This window comes from Symphalangus syndactylus, chromosome X (genome assembly GCF_028878055.3).
Source record: "Symphalangus syndactylus isolate Jambi chromosome X, NHGRI_mSymSyn1-v2.1_pri, whole genome shotgun sequence".
NCBI classification, from domain to species: Eukaryota; Metazoa; Chordata; class Mammalia; order Primates; family Hylobatidae; genus Symphalangus; species Symphalangus syndactylus.
This window is the reverse complement of record NC_072447.2, coordinates 60175540-60194140: the sequence shown is the minus strand read 5'-3', so window position 1 is coordinate 60194140 and position 18601 is coordinate 60175540. Positions and strand designations below refer to the sequence as shown.

Below are 18601 nucleotides of genomic sequence, written 5' to 3'. Positions count from 1 at the left end.
ACCGCGAAGGGGAAGATGCCACACACTTTTAAACAACCAGATCTTGTGAGAACTCACTATCACAAGGACAGCATCAAGGGGATGATGCTAAACCATTCATAAGAAATCCAGCCCCATGATTCAGTGACCTCCCACCAGGCCCCACCTCCAACATTAGGGATTACAATTGAACATGTAATTTATAGGGAACAACATCCAAACTATATCAGTTGTGATCAGAATGTTGGTAGAAATACAGACAGTAAAAGCCATTCTGATGAGGTCTGACAGAACTGAGGGACAAGGTATTGGAAACTGGAGTAAAGGCCATCCTTGCTATACGGTTGGCGAAGACTTTGGTGGAATTTGTGTTCATGTCCTAAGACTTTGTGGAAGGCAGAACCTAAGAGTGATGAACTAGGATATCCGGCAGAAGAAATATCTATGCAGTAAAGCGTTCAACATGCTGCATGGCTTCTTTTGGCTATTCACAGTAAAATCAGAGAAAACAAATGATTTAAAGGCAGAATTTATAACTAGAAGGGAAGCAAAATGGAAAGATTTGTAAAACTTCCAGTCTGGCATGTAAAGAATAAAAAAGGATGTTCGAGAGAGAATATTAAGGGTGTGGCCAAGCCACTGTTTGCTAAAGAGATTAATATGGATAGAAAGTTCTGTTCATCAGTATATTGGGGAGAATGACCCCAAAGGGATTCCAGAGATCTTAAAGGCAAGCTAGGATTTTGAAAGCAGGGTTTCCAGAGAGTTCCCTGCAGGACCTCAGCATTCACTGCCCTGTGCCAACTTGGGACTCTGCCCCCTGAGTTCTGCACAGTGCTCCTCAGCCACCTGGCCACGGCTCAAGAAGGCCCAGATAGGGCTCATCCTACCACTTTAGAAGGTAGAAGCTGTAAATCTTGCTGGCGTCCACATGATGCTAATTCTGCAGGCATTCAGAATGTAAGCGCTATAGGGCCACGTCAGATTTCAAGGATGTAATGGACAGCCTGGCAGCCCCGGCAGACTTGTCACAGAAGTAGAGCCACCACAGAGTCCCCCTAGGGTATTACTTAGTGGAGTCATTGGAGTGGAGCAGCTCCTGAGACTACAGAACTGTAAGGCTAGCAGCATGCAACTCCAGCCTGGGAAAGCTGCAGGCATGAGACTTCAACCAGTGAGAGCTCCTGGGTGGTCTGAGCCCAGCAAAGCCATAGGGGCAGCACTGCCTGAGGCCTTGGGGGTCAAACCCCCACCCTAGTGTGCCCAGGATGTAGGGCATGGAATCAAAGGAGATTATTCTGTCTTCTTAAGTTTCAATATTCTTTTCCTTCTTGGGTTTTGGACTTATTGGGGATCAGTTACCCCTTTATTTTTGCCTTTTTCTCACTTTTGGAATGAGAATGTCTATCTTATGCCTGTCCTACTGTTGTATTCTGGAAGTAGATAACGTGTTTAATTTCACAAGCTCACGGCTGGAGGAAAATTTGCCTCAGGATGGATCACACCTTGAGTGTTACCCATATCTGATTTAGATGAGACCCTGGACTTTTGACTTTTGAGTTGATGCTGAAACAAGTTAAAACCTATTGGGCTATTGAGATGGAATGAATGTATTTTGCCTGTGAGAAGGACATGAATTTTGGGGGCCAGGTGTGGAATGCTATGGTTTGAATGTGTCTCCCAAAGTTCATGTGTTGGAAACTTAATCCCTAATGCAGCAGTGTTGAGAGGTGGGATCTTTAAGAGATAATTAGGTCATGAGAGCTTTGCCCTCATGAATGGATTACTGCTATTATCTTGGGAATAATTTCCTGATAAAAAGATGAGTTTGACTCCCTTTCCTCTCTTTCTCACCCATATGATGCCTTCTCTCATGTTATGCAGCAAGAAGGCCCTCACCAGATGTGGCCCCTTCATCTTGGACTTCCCAAACTTCAGAACTGTATGCAAAATAAATTTCCGTTTGTTATAAATTACCATTTTGTGATATTCTGTTATATAAGCACAAAATGAACTAAGACACTTGTATACACTTGTACATGTATGTACTTGTGCATGTGCATATACATACACTTGCAGACCCATATCTCAGACAGAAAATCTTCCAGTGTCACAGTGGAGAAGCTTAAAACATTCCTAAATCATGAGACAAAGGATGCTTCAGATGAGTTGGGAGAACTTCCTAGATTCTGCCCAAATGCTACTGGCCTCAGAGGCCAAGTCTGCAGTCATGGAGGCCCTCAGGCATGGAGCATCCTCCTGTGCACTGAGCTTGGAGGAAAATTCCAGGATTTCTTTTGTGTGGCACCTTTGAGAGCAGTCCCATCAATAGAAACAACCTACTCACCCTCCTGAGAGCCCCATCTACTCAGTGAACACTCAATGAGCGTGAGCAAACTATAATGAATGAAGAGTCGTGTTTCCCAAGTTGGGTTCCTGATGAAGGAATTCTTGAGTCAGTGATTCTGACCTAGAGAAATCTTTTGTTGGAGAAAATGAAGCGAAATGAGCTGGATCAAGACTGATAAACCCATTGCTCTCGTGCTCCTGTTATATTCTTCTACATCCATGGCCGTTATTGTTTGTCAATAATTGTACTCTTTCCAGCTGAGGTCAGACAAGGTCTTAAAATCATTCTCAACTATCTAGAGATAGTTCTAGACTATCTTTACCAATCAGAGTTGGCAAATAAGTTGAAATTTATTTACCGTGCCTGCCTAAGTGTAGCATTTCACAAAATATGTTCCACAAAACATTGGTTCTCTGGCTTATTAGCAAGTATGATGCAAGAGTTCTGTAATTGTGAAAACTTGGGAAACATTGTGTACAAATGTTTTTTCATGTTAGGACTTCTAGAACCTGTAAAATGCTAATTTACTGTATAGGTCTCCCATAATACATTTTCCAAGTGTGTCTCACTATAGAACTTATTCTGAAGATCATATAGAGAGATGAAAAAGATTATTTGCTGAATAATAATGTGTCCTATAGTTGCCTGAAAATGGGCTAAGTGGGATAAATGGCTGCTGATCCTCCAAATTAAATGAGGGACTGCTCATGATCTCAACTTCTCACAAGGTTGCTGGGCAGCTGTCATTTTTAGCACTCCCCTGAACAACCAGCATCCAAGCTCAGATAATTGTCTTCTACTTACAATGGCACTTTCATGCTCTACCTATGAAAAGGAAGAGAAGTAGGGGATGGGGGTCCTTTCCTGGTTCATCCAGTTGCACCCAGCCCAAATATGTGTTTCTGCAAGATAACAAGGGAATGGGAGACCTGTGCTTTTTGCTGACCCATGCATGCGTGACCCTGCCTCAGTGATACTTTCTGGTGATTGACTAAGCCCTTTGCTTGATAGTAGTGCCTAATGTGGAGTGATCATGGCAGAAAAGTTTCACTGTTTCATTCAAGGGTTGCAAAGCATCCTCTCTGGGTTTGAGGACAAATCACCCATAATGCTCATGATTGAATGGCCTCATTTTCTGTGGCCCATAAATGCCCCTAAACTGACAGGCAATTTGAATTGATAGCCTTTTGATTGTATGGCCAGAATGTCTCTAGATCACAGAAACACTCCTGAATGGGCAGTTCATTTGGCCCTAGGTAGCTAGTCACTAGGTAGTTACAATGTCTGGAGGCCACAGATGTACACCTGAATGAGCAGATAATTTGCTACATCACTATGGTAAAAAAAAGAGGCTGAGATACAAGGCTGCCTATTGTTATATTTCTCAGCTTTTCTATGTTTGAGCTTTAAAGATGAAGAGAAAGGGACAAAAGAGAGCCCACCCCACCCCCAAATCTGGTCATCATTGTGGCAGCTGATGCAGCCCAACTCCTCAGATTCAATCATTATACAATGTACCAGACAGAGGACTTTTGGATAAAATCAGGTATAGGTAAAACTGTTACAATTCATGGAAATAGTAATAAGACTTCTCCCAAGACTGGTAGTACCATGCAGGGCTGAAGAAATCTCTGGGAGACTGGATTATTTGTCTACATGATAAAGGGGTGACATTCATGCAGTTGAATGAAGCAAGTGGTAAATAAAATGGTGTTCAGTACAGAACTCTGCAGCAGAATGACTCTGATGAGCACTGACCCAACAGTCAACAGGAGGGATCAGATATGTCTACTGACATATCTGGAATATGTCATATATGTCTATTCCTGAAATGGGGGTTCAGGGGAATTAGGTTCACACACACGGGGCAGGGGCATCCCTGAGCTCCTGAATGTAGAGGTAATATCCCTGCGAGGTTGGAACTGCTTTGAAACAGCTTGCCATTTTAGTATGGTTTACGTGGGAATCTTGGGAGTCAAAGTCCCTGAGAGTCCAATGATAAGCCTTGACTCAAAATGGTGAATGGGAATATGGTGCGACCTTTTAAGTGGAAGATGCCCCTAACTTTTCTCCTTCAACCAGAGAATATCATAATGGATGAGATAATCATCATGCTGGATCCACATACTCTGTCTTATGGGATAAGAGACATGGGGTCCTACAAAGTAGCCCAAGTTTGGCTGGACTGGACTCATTCATTTAGACTTGTGATAATGGCCTCCAAAACAATTAGTCTTGTGACTTACTGTAAGAAGGAATACTGATGAAAAGTCAACCAAAAAAACAATCATGACTTCTGGTCTCTCTACTCTGGGGAGGGCTCATGAGCTCCAGGAGTCAGAAGGTGGGGAGGGGGGAACAGAACCCCCCTCTCCATGTGATGTCCTCCATAATGCCTATCCCCTACATCTTACATGGATTCCCAGGGTCATCTTCTCTGTACCTACTGGGATGGGATGAAGACAAAGCTCACCTTCCTCTGCCTACATGATACCACATGATGGGGCACATGTGCAGAGGCCAATGACAGAGGGTGGTGTGAAATCTGAGGGGCTCAGACTCCCAAGGAGGTATCCCTGTGTCCTCAAGTTGGAAGAGTAGATGGAGGTATGGCTTCTCCTTTGGAGTACATCATTGTCAGCCTTGCTCCACTCTTCATTGAAGGCTGCCATCATGTGCACACACAATCTGGCAGCTGCCCAACGGGTGCTCATCTGGGTGTGGGGACGAATGGCTCGCATTGCTCAGATTAAGGAATCTGGCTTTACATCCATTGGTTCAGCAGACACAGTCTTCTTCTGAGGTCATTTGTGTTGATAAAACGGTAATTCCTGGGTCTCTGTGGAATGTACTGCTCCGAGAAGAGGATAGACTGTCTGGCTCCTCCCAAGTGGAATGACAAACAGTAGTTGGTTGGGCATGGATATGTCTAACCCCAGAAAACATTCTTCTTTTCTTCATCAAATAACAAGAACATTACAATAAAAAAGCTTACTTTAGAAGAGACTGTTTTGTAGTTAGAGACAGAAACAGGCATGTGTCAATTCAATGTAATTTTGTTGTTGTACAGAGTGTAGTTTTTTCTTGTAGAGTGTATTATTGCTGCCCTCACAATATTGGCTCTGAAGTTACAAGCACTGGTGCCCCAAATGACTGTTACCAGGGGATGGAAGCTATTCAATGTGTTATATTATATGTTTTCAGCATGGCCTTTTCCTGTTCAAAAAGATACACTTAAATATTTAAACTGGCAACATTTTCCTGGTTAATTGGCCTTTTTAATTGGCCTATCAAAATATCATTGTTTAGGTTGGGCACGGTGGTTTACGCCTGTGATCCCAGCACTTCGGGAGGCTGAGGCAGGTGGATCACCTGAGGTCAAGAGTTTGAGACCAGCCTAGCCAACAAGGCAAAATCCTGTCTCTACCAAAAATACAAAAAAAATTAGCTGGGCATGGTGGCCCGTGCCTGCAGTCCCAGCTACTCAGGAGGCTGAGGCAGGAGAATCACTTGAACCTGGGAGGTGGAGGTTGCAGTGAGCCGAGATTGAATCACTGCACTCCAGCCTGGGTGACAGAGTGAGACTCTGTCTCAAAAACAAACCAACCAACCAACAAACAAAAACTATATATATATGTGTATATATATATATATATATATATATATGCAGAAACCAACAAAAACTATATATATATATTATATGATTGTTTATCTCTAATCATCCAATCATTCTTCCTGCCATAAAATCTACTTTGTTTAATATTAATTGTATCAGTTGGAGTTTAGTAGGATACATACAAGAAATTGGCTTACATCAGCGGTCCCCAACCTTTTTGGCACCAGGGACTGTTTTCATGGAAGAGAGTTTTTCCATTGATAGGGGCAGGGGGATGGTTTCAGGGTGACACTGTTCCACCTTAGATTGCCAGGCATTAGATTCTCATAAGGAGGACTCAACCTAGATCCCTTGCATGCACAATAGGGTTCATTCATGTGAGAATCTAATGCCACTGCTGATTGGACAAGGAGGCACAGCTCAGGCAATAATGCTCTTGGGCGTTCACCTCCTGCTGTGCAGCCCAGTTCCTAGCAGGTCACGGATCAGTACTGGTCCATGACCTAAGGGTTGGGGGCCCCTGGCTTACATGATTGTGGGGGCCGGCTATGCAAATCTGAAATCTGTAGGGCTGGGCAGCAGGCTGGAAACCCTCAGGAAAGACCTGATGCTGCACTCCACAGGTGGAATTTTCTTCCTCAGGGAAAGCTCAGTTTTGCTCTTAAGATCTTTCAGCTGATTGGATAAGGCCCACCCAGATTACTGAGAATCATCTTCTTTACCTAAAGTCAACTGATTATAGATGTTAATCACATCTCCAAAATATCTTTGTAACAACACCTAGATTAGTATTTGATCGAATAACTGGACACTATAGCCTAGCTAAGTTAACACACAAAACTAATCATCACCGTCTACCCCTTGTAATCTTGGTATCTTACACATGTCCTTAAACTATGCTTAATCTTCAAATAAAGATAATAACAAAGTCGTATTTCCACCTAACATGATACAATTATCCAGCATACAACCAAAACTGCACCAACTCTTTCCCTAGAAGAGGATGCAAATACCTTTGAATAATGTTTACTTTTCTCCTTGACATCCTGTAACTTAAATAAATACTGTGATGTGAAGTTAACTATTATTAATACATCTTATGTTAGATTATAAAGGGATAAGGGAGGGAAGAAAACAAAAATATTACATATGCACACACGCACATAAATATCACATATTCATACAAAAACAAAGAAGAAATAACAATTACAGTCCTCATTTCTGCAACCAGTCATGTGGTCATAGCTAGGTACTTATAACTGCCATCTTTCATTACTATTTCATATTCCCTTTGCCCTCAGCAAACACCCCAGCTGGTTGTAGTATTTTGCCTGGTGGGGTTACACAACCTTCATTTCTGAGGGGTGTGGACAGTTATGAGTCCTGCCTGGATTGAGTTGTAGTTCTTCATTGACTTTAATCACAGCACATGGTAGTACCAAGGGATGCCCTAAGGAAACTCCAGTATTCTAGACAAAATCCTTCTTACCTTCAGTTGTATTAGCAGCCCAGTTTCTCCTTGCTCATCAGGCCCAATCACCCCGGCCAGTACAGTAACTTCCTTCTTTGCCTGTTGATTTAGAGGCAAGAGGAACCCAAAGCAGCTGGATGGCAGTTTCAACTTCAGTTCAGTGGAATCATTGTTGCGTCTCCTAGTGGAAAGCATTCCTTCCTTTGAAACTAAGATCTCTAGACCAGTAAAACATAAGGTCCCAGAGATTGGAAGCAAAAATTTTGCTAGTGGATCTCTAGGGGCGGGTAGTGCCATTCTCATTTCCATCCCTTGATTCTTGGCTTCTGCTGAGATGGTTGATTGGGTCCATGAGTAACACACCTAATCTCTTCAGCAAAAAGTTATTTAGCAAGACCCTTAACCCTCTCCCTGGAACATTTATTCCCAACAGTGAATTTTCTTTTTTTTTTTCCCCGACAGTAAATTTTCTTTTTCTTTTTTTTCCCAACAGTGAATTTTCTAATTTTAGCGTCTTTTGCAAACTGGGTAGGCCAAGAACCTCCCAAATCGTCCAATACTCATTCCATTTTGTTTAACAATTTCTTTCTCAATTTATCCCTTTCCTCCTGCATTTTACTTTAAGCAGCAAGAAGAAACTAGGCCACACTTTTAGCACTGCTTGGAAATCTCCTCAGCTACATCCCTAAATTCATCACTTACAAGTTCTGCTTTCTACACAACTGTGGAATACAACTCAGCCAAGTTTTCTGCCACTATATGACAAGGATCACCTTTTCTCCATTCCCAATGCACATCCCTCATTTCCTTCTGCACTCTTACTATACGTGCCTTTATTGTTCGTATTTTTATCAAAATTCTGCATAACAATATATGTATTCTCTAAGATTATAGAAGCCTTCTCTACCATACTCCTCGTTTCCTCCTGAGCCCTGACGTGAATTGCCTTGATGTTCATATTTCTACTAATAATCATTTCAAGGCAATCTGGAATTTTTCCATCATGCTTCTTAAACTTTTTCCAGCCTCTGTCCGGTATTCAATTCCACAGCCATTTCCATAGTTTTAGCTATTTGTTACTCCAGCACCCTGCTTCCTAGTACCAAAATCTTTATTAGTTTCCTAGGGCTGCTATAACAAATTACCACAAATTTAGTGGCTTAAAAACTGAAATTTACTTTCACACAGTTCTGGAGGGCAGAAGTCTAAAATCAAGGTTTGACAGGAATGCAATTCTTCCAAAGGTGCTGGGGAAGGATGCTTCCTATTCTCCCACCTTCTGGTGGCTCTGAGGAGTCCTTGGCTCATGGCTACATAACTCCAGTCTCTGCTTGTCTTTACTGGTATTCTCCTCTTCTCTCTCTTCTCCTCTTAAGTCTCTAATAAGGACATTTGTCGTTGGATTTAGAGCCCATCTGGATAATCTTGAATAATTTCACCTCAAGATCCTTAATTTAATTACTTTTGCAAATATCCCTTTGCCAAATAAGGCTACATTCACAGGTTCTGGGGGTTAGGACATAGCTTTTTGGGGACTACCATTCAACCCACAATATTAACATAGCTACACCAACCTTCTTTTGATTAGTATTTGCATTGTATATTATATTACATCATTTTGCTTTTCATCTCTGTGTTTTCATATTAATGATATATTTCCTGTAAACTACATATAGTTACCCTTCTTTTTAAAATCCTTTCTGACAATTTGAGCTTCATCATAATTACTGATATATGTATGTTTCAGTATACCATGTTACTACTTGTCACCTGTTTTGTCTCCCGTTATTTGTTCCTTTTTTCTCTCCTTTCCTGACTTTTGGATTAATCAATTAACTTTTATTATTCTATTTCCCTTCCTTCACCTTCTTAGTTTTGCATTCTTTAATCATTATTTTAATGGTTCTAACGATTATGATGTACACCCTTGATTTATTAGTCCACTACAGATTAGTATATTTACTACTTCCTCAACAATGCAATGATGTAAAATATTTCAACTCAATTAATTCCCTCTTATATTTTGTACTATTGTTGCTGTGAATGTCAGTTCTATGTATATTTTAAGCCTTTCAATACATTATGATAATTGTTTAATACAATCAGTATTCATATAGGTTGACCTACATATTTATCCTTTCCTGTGCTCTTTATTCCTTTTTGCATTTTCATATTTTGGGGATCATTATTTTCTAACCTGAATAAATACTCTGGTGACAATTAATTGTATCAGTTTTGGTTTTTCTGAGACTAGTTTTACTTTATGTTCATTTTAAAGGATATTTTCACTGGGAATATAATTCTGGGCTAGCAGCTAAAAATAAAACTCAATTTTCTAAACTACTTTATTATACATCAAGAGTTGGACTTGTGACAGTTCTGTCTAATAATGAGCAAGTGGAATTATCTGGAGAGGGTATTTGTTTTTTGAGACAGGATCTCACTGTGTCACCCAGACTGGAGTGCAGTGGCACGATCATGGCTTATTGCAGCCTGGACCTCCCTGGCTCAAGCTATCCTCCCACCTCAGCCTCCCGAGTAGCTGGGACTACAGACATGCACCACCACATTCAGCTAATTTAAATTTTTTTTTTTTTTTTTTTTTTTAAGAGATGGAGTCTGCCTGTGTTGCCCAGGCTGGTCTCAAACTCCTGGTCTCAAGCAATCATCCTGCCTTGGCCTCCTGAAGTGCTGGAATTATAGGCATGAGCCATAGCGCCTGGCTTATAGTGTAGTTTTTGATCTCCCTAAATGCTATCTTAAAACCATTATGATAGCAAAGGACCTGTCTACGGCCATACCACCCTGAACGCGCCCGATCTCGTCTGATAGCAAAGGACCATTATGATGGCAAAAGAAAAAATTTCGCAGATTACATTATGAACAAAACGAGGTGACAAGCATCCCTAGGAACACCAGAACGCAAATGGTTGCAACCAAACCATTGACACCGTCAAGACCTTTGTAGGTCCTGTACAGGTTTAGCAGCAATACAGAGAAGTAGTGGAGAGAATATAGGGATGTTCTGGCGCGGGGTGCAATCCCAGCACTTTGGGAGGCTGAGGCAGGTGGATCATGAGGTCAGGAGTTCAAGACCAGCCTAGCCAACACGGTGAAACCCCATCTCTGCTAAAAATACAAAAATTAGCTGAGTGTGGGGGTGTGCGCCTGCAGTCCCAGTTACTTTGGAGGCTGAAGCAGAATTGCTTGAACCTGGGAGGTGGAGCTTGAAGTGAGCCGAGATGGCCCCTTTGTACTCCAGTCTGGGCAACAAGAGTGAAACTCTGTCTCAAAAAAAAAAAAAAAAAAAAAAAGAATATATAGGAGGGATGTTCTGATGGCCCCAAAAGCCCAAGAGCGAATTTGCAAATACTCCTGAACTCAATTACTTACTGTCTCAGTTTCTACCACAGGAGTTACTCCTACCACCAGTTTCCTCACCTGACAACCTGTCCACTTGGGTCACCACCCTTCAAGATTCTTCCAACTGGCTGCCTTCTTAGCCCCTGGGAAAAACCCACACACCCTCACCCCACCAAACTCTGGACATACACGCTGTCTAAACTCGCTTTCCTTACGCTGCCTTATCAGGCTGCTACACGAGCCTCCTCTCTACAGGTTTATCCAGGTAGGAGCAGTCTTCAGTCTCTGTCCTTATCTACATTCTAAAACTCTGAGGACATGTCAATCTTTACCAAAAACTCCCTCACGCTGTACCCCAGAGACAGAATTGGGTAGGTCTACACGTTTGTACAGCTCAGCACCTGGAGCAGAAGCAGATGTCAGTCTGTCCATGTGGAAGGCAACCTCCGTTATTCTGAGTTATCTTGCGGACCCTCTCTTAGCTTGAGGTGGTAGTGGTGATGTCCATATCAAAGTGACGAAGTGCTCTCTACCGCAAGATTTTCCTACTAACGTTCTTTTCAAAGAAGGAATCTGCAACCTACTCTTACATAGGTTGGAGGGGGATAATCCAAAGACTTGTTGGCCACCTCATGGTTGCATTTTCCAAAATATATAGAAACACCATGTCAAAATATGAATGTACCAGGGATTAATGGGCTACAAATAGAATATTTGTATCCTTCCCATTTTAGCCTTGTGTCTGCCTCTGGGTTGGTTATCCAGTATTTTGTAAACCCGAAGTAACCTTATTTCTCACAGACATAGGTGTTTTTCTAGAAATAATAAAGTCCTTCACACTGACAGGAAATGATACTAGATGGTAGCTCTGATTCACTCAGAGAAATACGAAGCTCCAGAAAAAGTAAATCTGTAGGTAAATATACAATATTATATAAATATATATATTTTTCCTAATATATCTAAATGACATAAGATTGCATGAAACAACTCATTTTTTTTTTTTTTTTTTTTTTTGAGACGGAGTCTTGCTTTTTTGAGACAGAGTCTTGCTTTGTCACCAGGCTGGAGTTCTGTGGTGCGATCTTGGTTCACTGCAATCTCTGCCTCCCAGGTTCAAGCGATTCTCCTGCTTCAGCCTCCCGAGTAGCAGGGATTACAGGTGTGCACCACCACACTCAGCCAATTTGTGTATTTTTGGTAGAGATGGGGTTTCACCATGTTGGCCAGACTGGTCTCAGACTCCTGACCTCAAGTGATCCACCTGCCTCAGCCTCCCAAAGTGCTGGGGTTATAGGCGTGAGACACTGCACCCAGCCTTACATGAAACAATTCTTATAAAATGATTTTTATGCTTATAACATATAAAAATATAATGTATATATGAAAATAATAGCAGAGTGTATGTAGGGGGGAGAAGTGGACATATATGATATTAGTACAAATTTTTAATATTTTGCCAAAGGTAATTACTAATGACTATGAAGTAGAGAGTGAGAGGTTAAGATTCATATTGTAATCCCTAGAGCAACAACTAAGAAAATAACTTTTAAATATATAGTAAAACAATTCAACAAAGGAATTTAAAGACAATGTAGGTGAAGTGGACAAATTGCTAGAAATAAACAAATTACCAAAAATGATTCAAGTAGAGACAGAGAATCTAAATAGAACTACACATAAGTGGGCCAAGCGAGGTGGCTCATGCCTGTAATCCCAGTACTTTGGGAGGCCAAGGGGGGCAGATCGCCTGAGATCAGGAATTTGAGACCAGCCTGGCCAACATGGTGAAACCCTGTCTCCACTAAAAATACAAAAATTAGCCGAGGGTGGTGGTGGGCGCCTGTGATCCCAGCTACTCAGGAGGCTGAGGCATGAGAATTTTTTGAACCAGGGAGGCGGAGGTTGCAGTGAGCCGAGATCACGCCACTGCACTCCAGCCTGGGCGACAGAGTGAGACTCTGTCTCAAAAATAATAATAATAATAAATAAATAGAACTATACATAAGTAAAGACATCTGAATTATTTCAGAAATTTACAAGCTGATCTTAATAGGACTCAGAATAACAAAGAGATTTTTGAAAAATAACAGAAGTTGAAATACTTTCACTTTCTGATTTCAGAAATTACTATAAAGCTGCAGTAATCAAGACAGCCTTGGTCAAAGGATACAAAATTTTATAGCCAGGAGGAATAAGCTTAAGAGATCTATTGTACAATATAGTGACTACAGCTAATAACAATGTATTGTATACTTGAAAATTGCTAAGACAGTAGATTTCAAATATCATCACAAATAAATGATAAGTATGTGTGGTAATGTACATGTTAATGAGCTTGATTTAGCCATTCCACAGTGTATACATATTTCAAAACATCATGTTGTATAACATAAATACACACAATTTTTATTTGTCAATTTAAATATTTTAAAAAACTATTCTAAAAATAAGTTTAAAAAGACAGTGTGATATTGTCATGAAGATAGATGATGGTACAGAATCAAGAGTCCAGAAATAAACCCTTCCATTTATGGCGAATGGATTTTTGACAAAGGTGCCAGGACAATTCAATGGAGAAAGGATAGTGTTTTCAATGATAGTTGCTGGGACAATTGGATGTCCACATGCAAAAGGATGAATTTGCACTCTTACCTCACACTATACACAAAAATTCACTTGAAATGGGTCAAAGACCTAAATTTTAGTGCTAAAACTTTTAGAGAAAAACATAAGAGAAAACTTTGGTGTGATGGTTAATTTTAGGTGTCAACTTGACTAGATGAAGGGATACCTAGAAAACTGGTAAAACATTATTTCTGAGTGTATCCGTGAGGGTGTTTCCAAAAGAGATTGGTGTGTAGTCAGTAGACTGAGTGGGGAAGATCACCCTCAATGTGGATGGGCACCATCCACTTGGCTGGGGGCCCAGATAGAACAAAAAGGCAGAGGAAAGGTGAATTCGTGTTCTCTCTCTTTCTCTCTCTCTCTCTCTCTCTGTCCTGGAGCTGGGACACCCTTCTTCTTCTGCCCTTGGACATCAGAACTCCAGGTTCTCCAGCCTTTGGATTTTGGGACTTGCACCAGCAACCTCCTAGGTTCTCAGGACTTTGACATTGGACCGAGAGTTACACCATTTGATTCTCTGGTTCTGTGGCCTTCAGATTTGGACTGAGCCATGTTACCAGCCTCTCTGGTTCTTTAGCTTGCAGATAGCCTATCATGGGATTTCTAAGCCTCTATAACCATATGAGCAAATTCTCCTAATAAATTCACCTCTTATCTATCTATCTGTCTATCATTTATCTACCTATCTATCATGTATCTATACTACTGGCTCTGTCTCTCTGGAGAACCCCAATGAATACAGATTTTGGTACTCAGAAATAGAGCTGTTGCTATAACATATACCTGAAAATCTGGAAGCTACTTTGAAACTGGGTGATGGTTATAGGCTGGAAGAACTTGGAGGAGTATCCTAGCAAAAGCCTATATTGCCATGAATAAAGTGTTTAGAATGATTCTGGTGAGGGCTCAGAAGAAGAGAGCAGTCAGGAAAGTCCGAAATTTCTGAAAGATCAGTAAGTAGTCATGATCAGAATGTTGGTAGAAATATGAATGGTAAAGGTAATTCTGGTGAGATCTCAGATGGAAATGAGAAACAAGGTATCATAAACTGCAGTAAAGTCCTTCTTTGTCATAAAATGGCAAATAACTTGGCTGAATTGTACCCATGTCTGAAGGTTTTGTGGAAAGCAGAACTTAAAAGCAATGAACTAGGATATGACAGAAGAACATCTAAGTAGAAAAGCATTCAGGGTGTTGTCTGACTTATTCTAATTGCATATAGTTAAATGCAAGAAGAGAGAAATGATTTAAACATGGAATTTATAGTTAAAAGGGAAGAGGAACATAAGGATTTGGAAAATCCTGGCTAAGTAAAGAATCAAAAGGCATGTTTAGGAGAGAAAACCAAAAGTGTGGCCAAAGGACCATTCGATAAGGAGATTAATACAGATAAAAGGAAGCCAGATGCTATTCATCAAGACAATGGAGAATTAACCTAAAGTCATTATGGTGATCTTTGAGGCTGCCCCTTCCATCACAGTCTCAGAGCACTGGGATCTTGAGGGCAAGGTTTCTAGAGAGAGGGCTATGGGATCTCAGCATTTGCTGCCCTTTGCTACCTCAAGTATCTGCTTCCTGCATTTCAGTGCAGCACTCCTTGGCTGTTCCAGCTATGGCTCAAGCAAGCCCAGCTGCAATTCAACCTGCTATTCTGAAAGATTCAAACATTAAGGCTTGGTTACATTCAGGTGGTGCTAATTCTGCAGCCCCACAGAATGCAAGAAATGTGGGGCCATAGCTTCCTTCACCTAGATTTCAAAGGATGTCGTGGACAGCTTGGGGGCCCAGGTAGAAACTTGTCATAGGGGCAGAGCTACCACAGAGAGCTTCCACTAGTGTTACGGTCTTTCTGCCCCTTAGCTCAGCTAAGTCTGAGTTCTTGTCTCACAAGCAGGAAGAATTAGGCATGCGAATGCCGGAGAGTGAGTGGAATAGAATTTATTAAGCGAAAGGAAAACTCTCAGCAGAGAGGGGATGTGGAGGGGTGGAGGTTTCCATATTTGAAGGCGGGAAAAGTCCCCCATGTGGCTGGATCCGGGACCTTTTATGGACTCAGAATGGGGAGCGCATGTTGATTTGTTTGTGAGTATGCAAAAAAGGTTAAAGCAAAGACACCACTCAAAGGTGGGCATGACTGTAGAAACCCAATTAGGAAAGGGGATCAATCAGAGGAAAGTGCACCAAACAGGAAGACAACTTCTCAATCCAGTCTGAGGATTTAACTTGTAACTTGGCTTTCAGGCTTTAAACTGTCTTTGGCTTGGAGTTGGGGTTTCACCAGGTACCCACCCCATCTGCCTAGGCATTTGGCTGCCTCCTCTTGCTATCACTAGGACAATGCCCAGTGGAACTGTGGGCTTAGGGCTGCTGCAGAGACCCCAGAAATGTAGACTCAACAGTATGCAGTCCTAGCCTGGGAAAGCTGCAGGCACAAGTCTTCAACCCATGAAAACTGCTGCATGGGCTGAGTCCAGCAAAGTCATGGGAGAGTGGCTGCCTGAGGTCTTGGAAGCACATAGCCCACTCTAGTGTGTCCAAGAGGTGGGACATGGAGTCAATGAAGATTGTTCTGGAGCCTTAAGATTTGATGTTGTTCACCCTGTTGGGTTCTGAACATATTGGGGATCAGTTACCCCTTTCTTCTTGTCTGCTACTTCCTTTTAGACTGGGAATGTCTATCTTATGCCTATTCCACCACTGTGTTTTGGAAGTAGATAACTTGATTTCACAGGCTTATGGCTGGAGGGAATTTCCCGTAGAATAAATCGTGCCTTGAGTCTCACCCATATATGATTTAGATGAGATTCTAGATTTTGGACTTATGTGTTGGTGCTAAAATGGTTAAGATTTTGGGGTCTATTGGGATGGAATGAAAGTGTTTTGCATATGAGAAGAATGTGAGTTTTGGGGGGCAATGGGTGGAATGCTATGGTTTGAATGTTTGTCCCCTCCAAAGCTCATTTAATTGCCATTGTAATGGAATTGGGAAATGGGACCTTTAAGAGGTGATTAGGTTGTGAGGGCTCCGCCCTCATGGGTGGGTTTAATGTTTTTAAAATGAGGCTTTCTGGAATGGGTTGTCTCTTTTTTTCTGCTCTTGTGCCACATGAAGAACAATGTTCCTCCCCTCTGGAGGATACAACATTCAAGGTGTTATCTTGGAAGCAGAGACTGGGCCCTAGCCAGACGCCAAACCTTCTGGTGCCTTGATCTTGGACTTTTCAGCCTCCAAAACTGTAAGAAATACATTTCTGTTCTTTATAAATTACACAGGTTGGCTGTGCCAGGGACCACGGACATGGGCAAACTTCTGAGCTACCAGCCCAACAGGGGCATAAAATGTCTCCGAGATGACAAAGAGGATCTTGGAGCAGAAGATGCATCGGAAACAAACTAGTACTCAAGATTGGGAAGAGGAAATGATTGTGGTGGAAGAAGCAGAGGATGACAAAAAAATGGCTGCTTCGGATTATTGACACAGAGGGTGAGGAGGAAGAGGAAGGAGGAGGAGCCATTGGATAAAAGCTCAGTGAAGAAAATGATTCTCACATTTGAATAGTGAGCATATAAAAACCAAGAATTGTGGATTAAGTTTCCAGACAATCCAGAGAAGTTCATGGAATCCCAACTGGACCTACATGACATCATTCGGAAGATGCACGTGGTGGCCACCATGCCAGACCTGTACCTTTTGCTGGAGCTGAATGCTGTGCAGTCACCTCTTGGGTTGCTTGGATACAATAATACAGACGTGTCCATAGCTGGGGTTGATTTGAGTCAGGAATTAACAGATATAGAAATCTTCTATGAGAGTGAAGAGGAAGCAGAAGTACTCATTGATGCTCTGGTGGATGGGCAGGTGATAGCGCTGCTGGTGCAGAATGTGGAGCGCCTGGATGAGTCTGTGAAGGAGCAGGCCAATGGTGTCCATAACACTCTTGTTATTGTGGAAAACATGGCTGAGTTCTAGCCGGAGATGTGTACAAAAGGTGCCCAGCAGGGTCTTCCTCAGTGGCTGTTGAAGAGGCTGAAGGCAAAGAAGCCTTTTGATGCCAACAAACTGTATTGCAGTGAAATGCAGGCCATATTGCTCCAGGACAATGATGAAAACAGGAAATTGCTTGGGGAGCTGGATGGAATTGATGCACTTCTTCAGCAGTTATCTGTGTTTAAAAGACACAATCCCAGCACAGCAAAGGAGCAGGAGATGATGGAGAATCTGTTTGATTCACTCTGCTTCTAACTGATGCTCACTTCCAATCGTGAGCACTTCCTGAAAGGCGAGGGTCTTCAGGTGATGAATCTCATGCTCAGGGAAAAGATCTCACGGAGCGGGGTCCTGAAAGTGCTGATTGCACCCGAGGGCACCCACAACTGCGGTAAATTTGTTGACATTCTTGGCTTATGAATCATCTTTCCCCTCTTTATGGAATTTCCCAGGAAGATCAAGAAAGTGGGTACCACTGACAAGGAACACAAAGAGCGTGTCTGTTCCATTCCGGCTTCCCTTTTGTGGAACCTGAGAAGGCATCAGCGAACCCAGCTTCTGAATAAATTCACTGAAAATGACAGTGAGTAGGCTGACAGACTAATGGAGTTGCATTTTCAATATCTGGATGCAATGCAGGTGGCAGACAAGAGGAATGAAGAGGAAAAACATGACATGGTCCAGCGTGGAGAGACCATAGACAGTGACATGGGGGATGCAGGGCTCTTTGTTCTCCAGTGCATCTGCTGCATTATGGCCAAGATCTGCAATGCCAATGTCCCCCAGATTTGCCAGAGGGTTCACCAGATCCTAAACATGTGAGGACGCTCCATCAAAATTGTCAGGCATATCATCAAGGGGTATGTGGAGTTCTGGGAGAAGGAGCAAAAGCACATCCTGGGCTTGCTTGAAAACTTCTAGAGGCCTGACACTGTGCATAATGGACTCCCTCTTGGCTTCCCTTCCAGAAACAGTTTCTAGACAGCTGTGTGTGGCTTTTGGACAAATTAAAGCTAGTTTTGTTTTAAAAAAACAAATAAATAGAATAAAATAAAGTACCTAGGTATTCTGTTATAGCATCACAAAATGAACTAAGATGCTTGGTTACCTTGGGTTAGGCAAACATCTCTTAGATATGCACAAAACATGAAAGAACAAATTGATAAACTGGATTTCATCAAAATTATAAAACTTTTGTGCTTTAAA

At 41.9% G+C, this 18601-nt stretch overlaps 1 pseudogene; it reads left to right on the top strand.

Annotated features, from left to right (window-relative positions):
• Positions 1–16769: 16769 nt before the first annotated feature.
• LOC129475300 (beta-catenin-like protein 1) lies at positions 16770–18316 on the top strand (annotated as a pseudogene).
• The last annotated feature ends 285 nt before the right edge of the window (positions 18317–18601 follow it).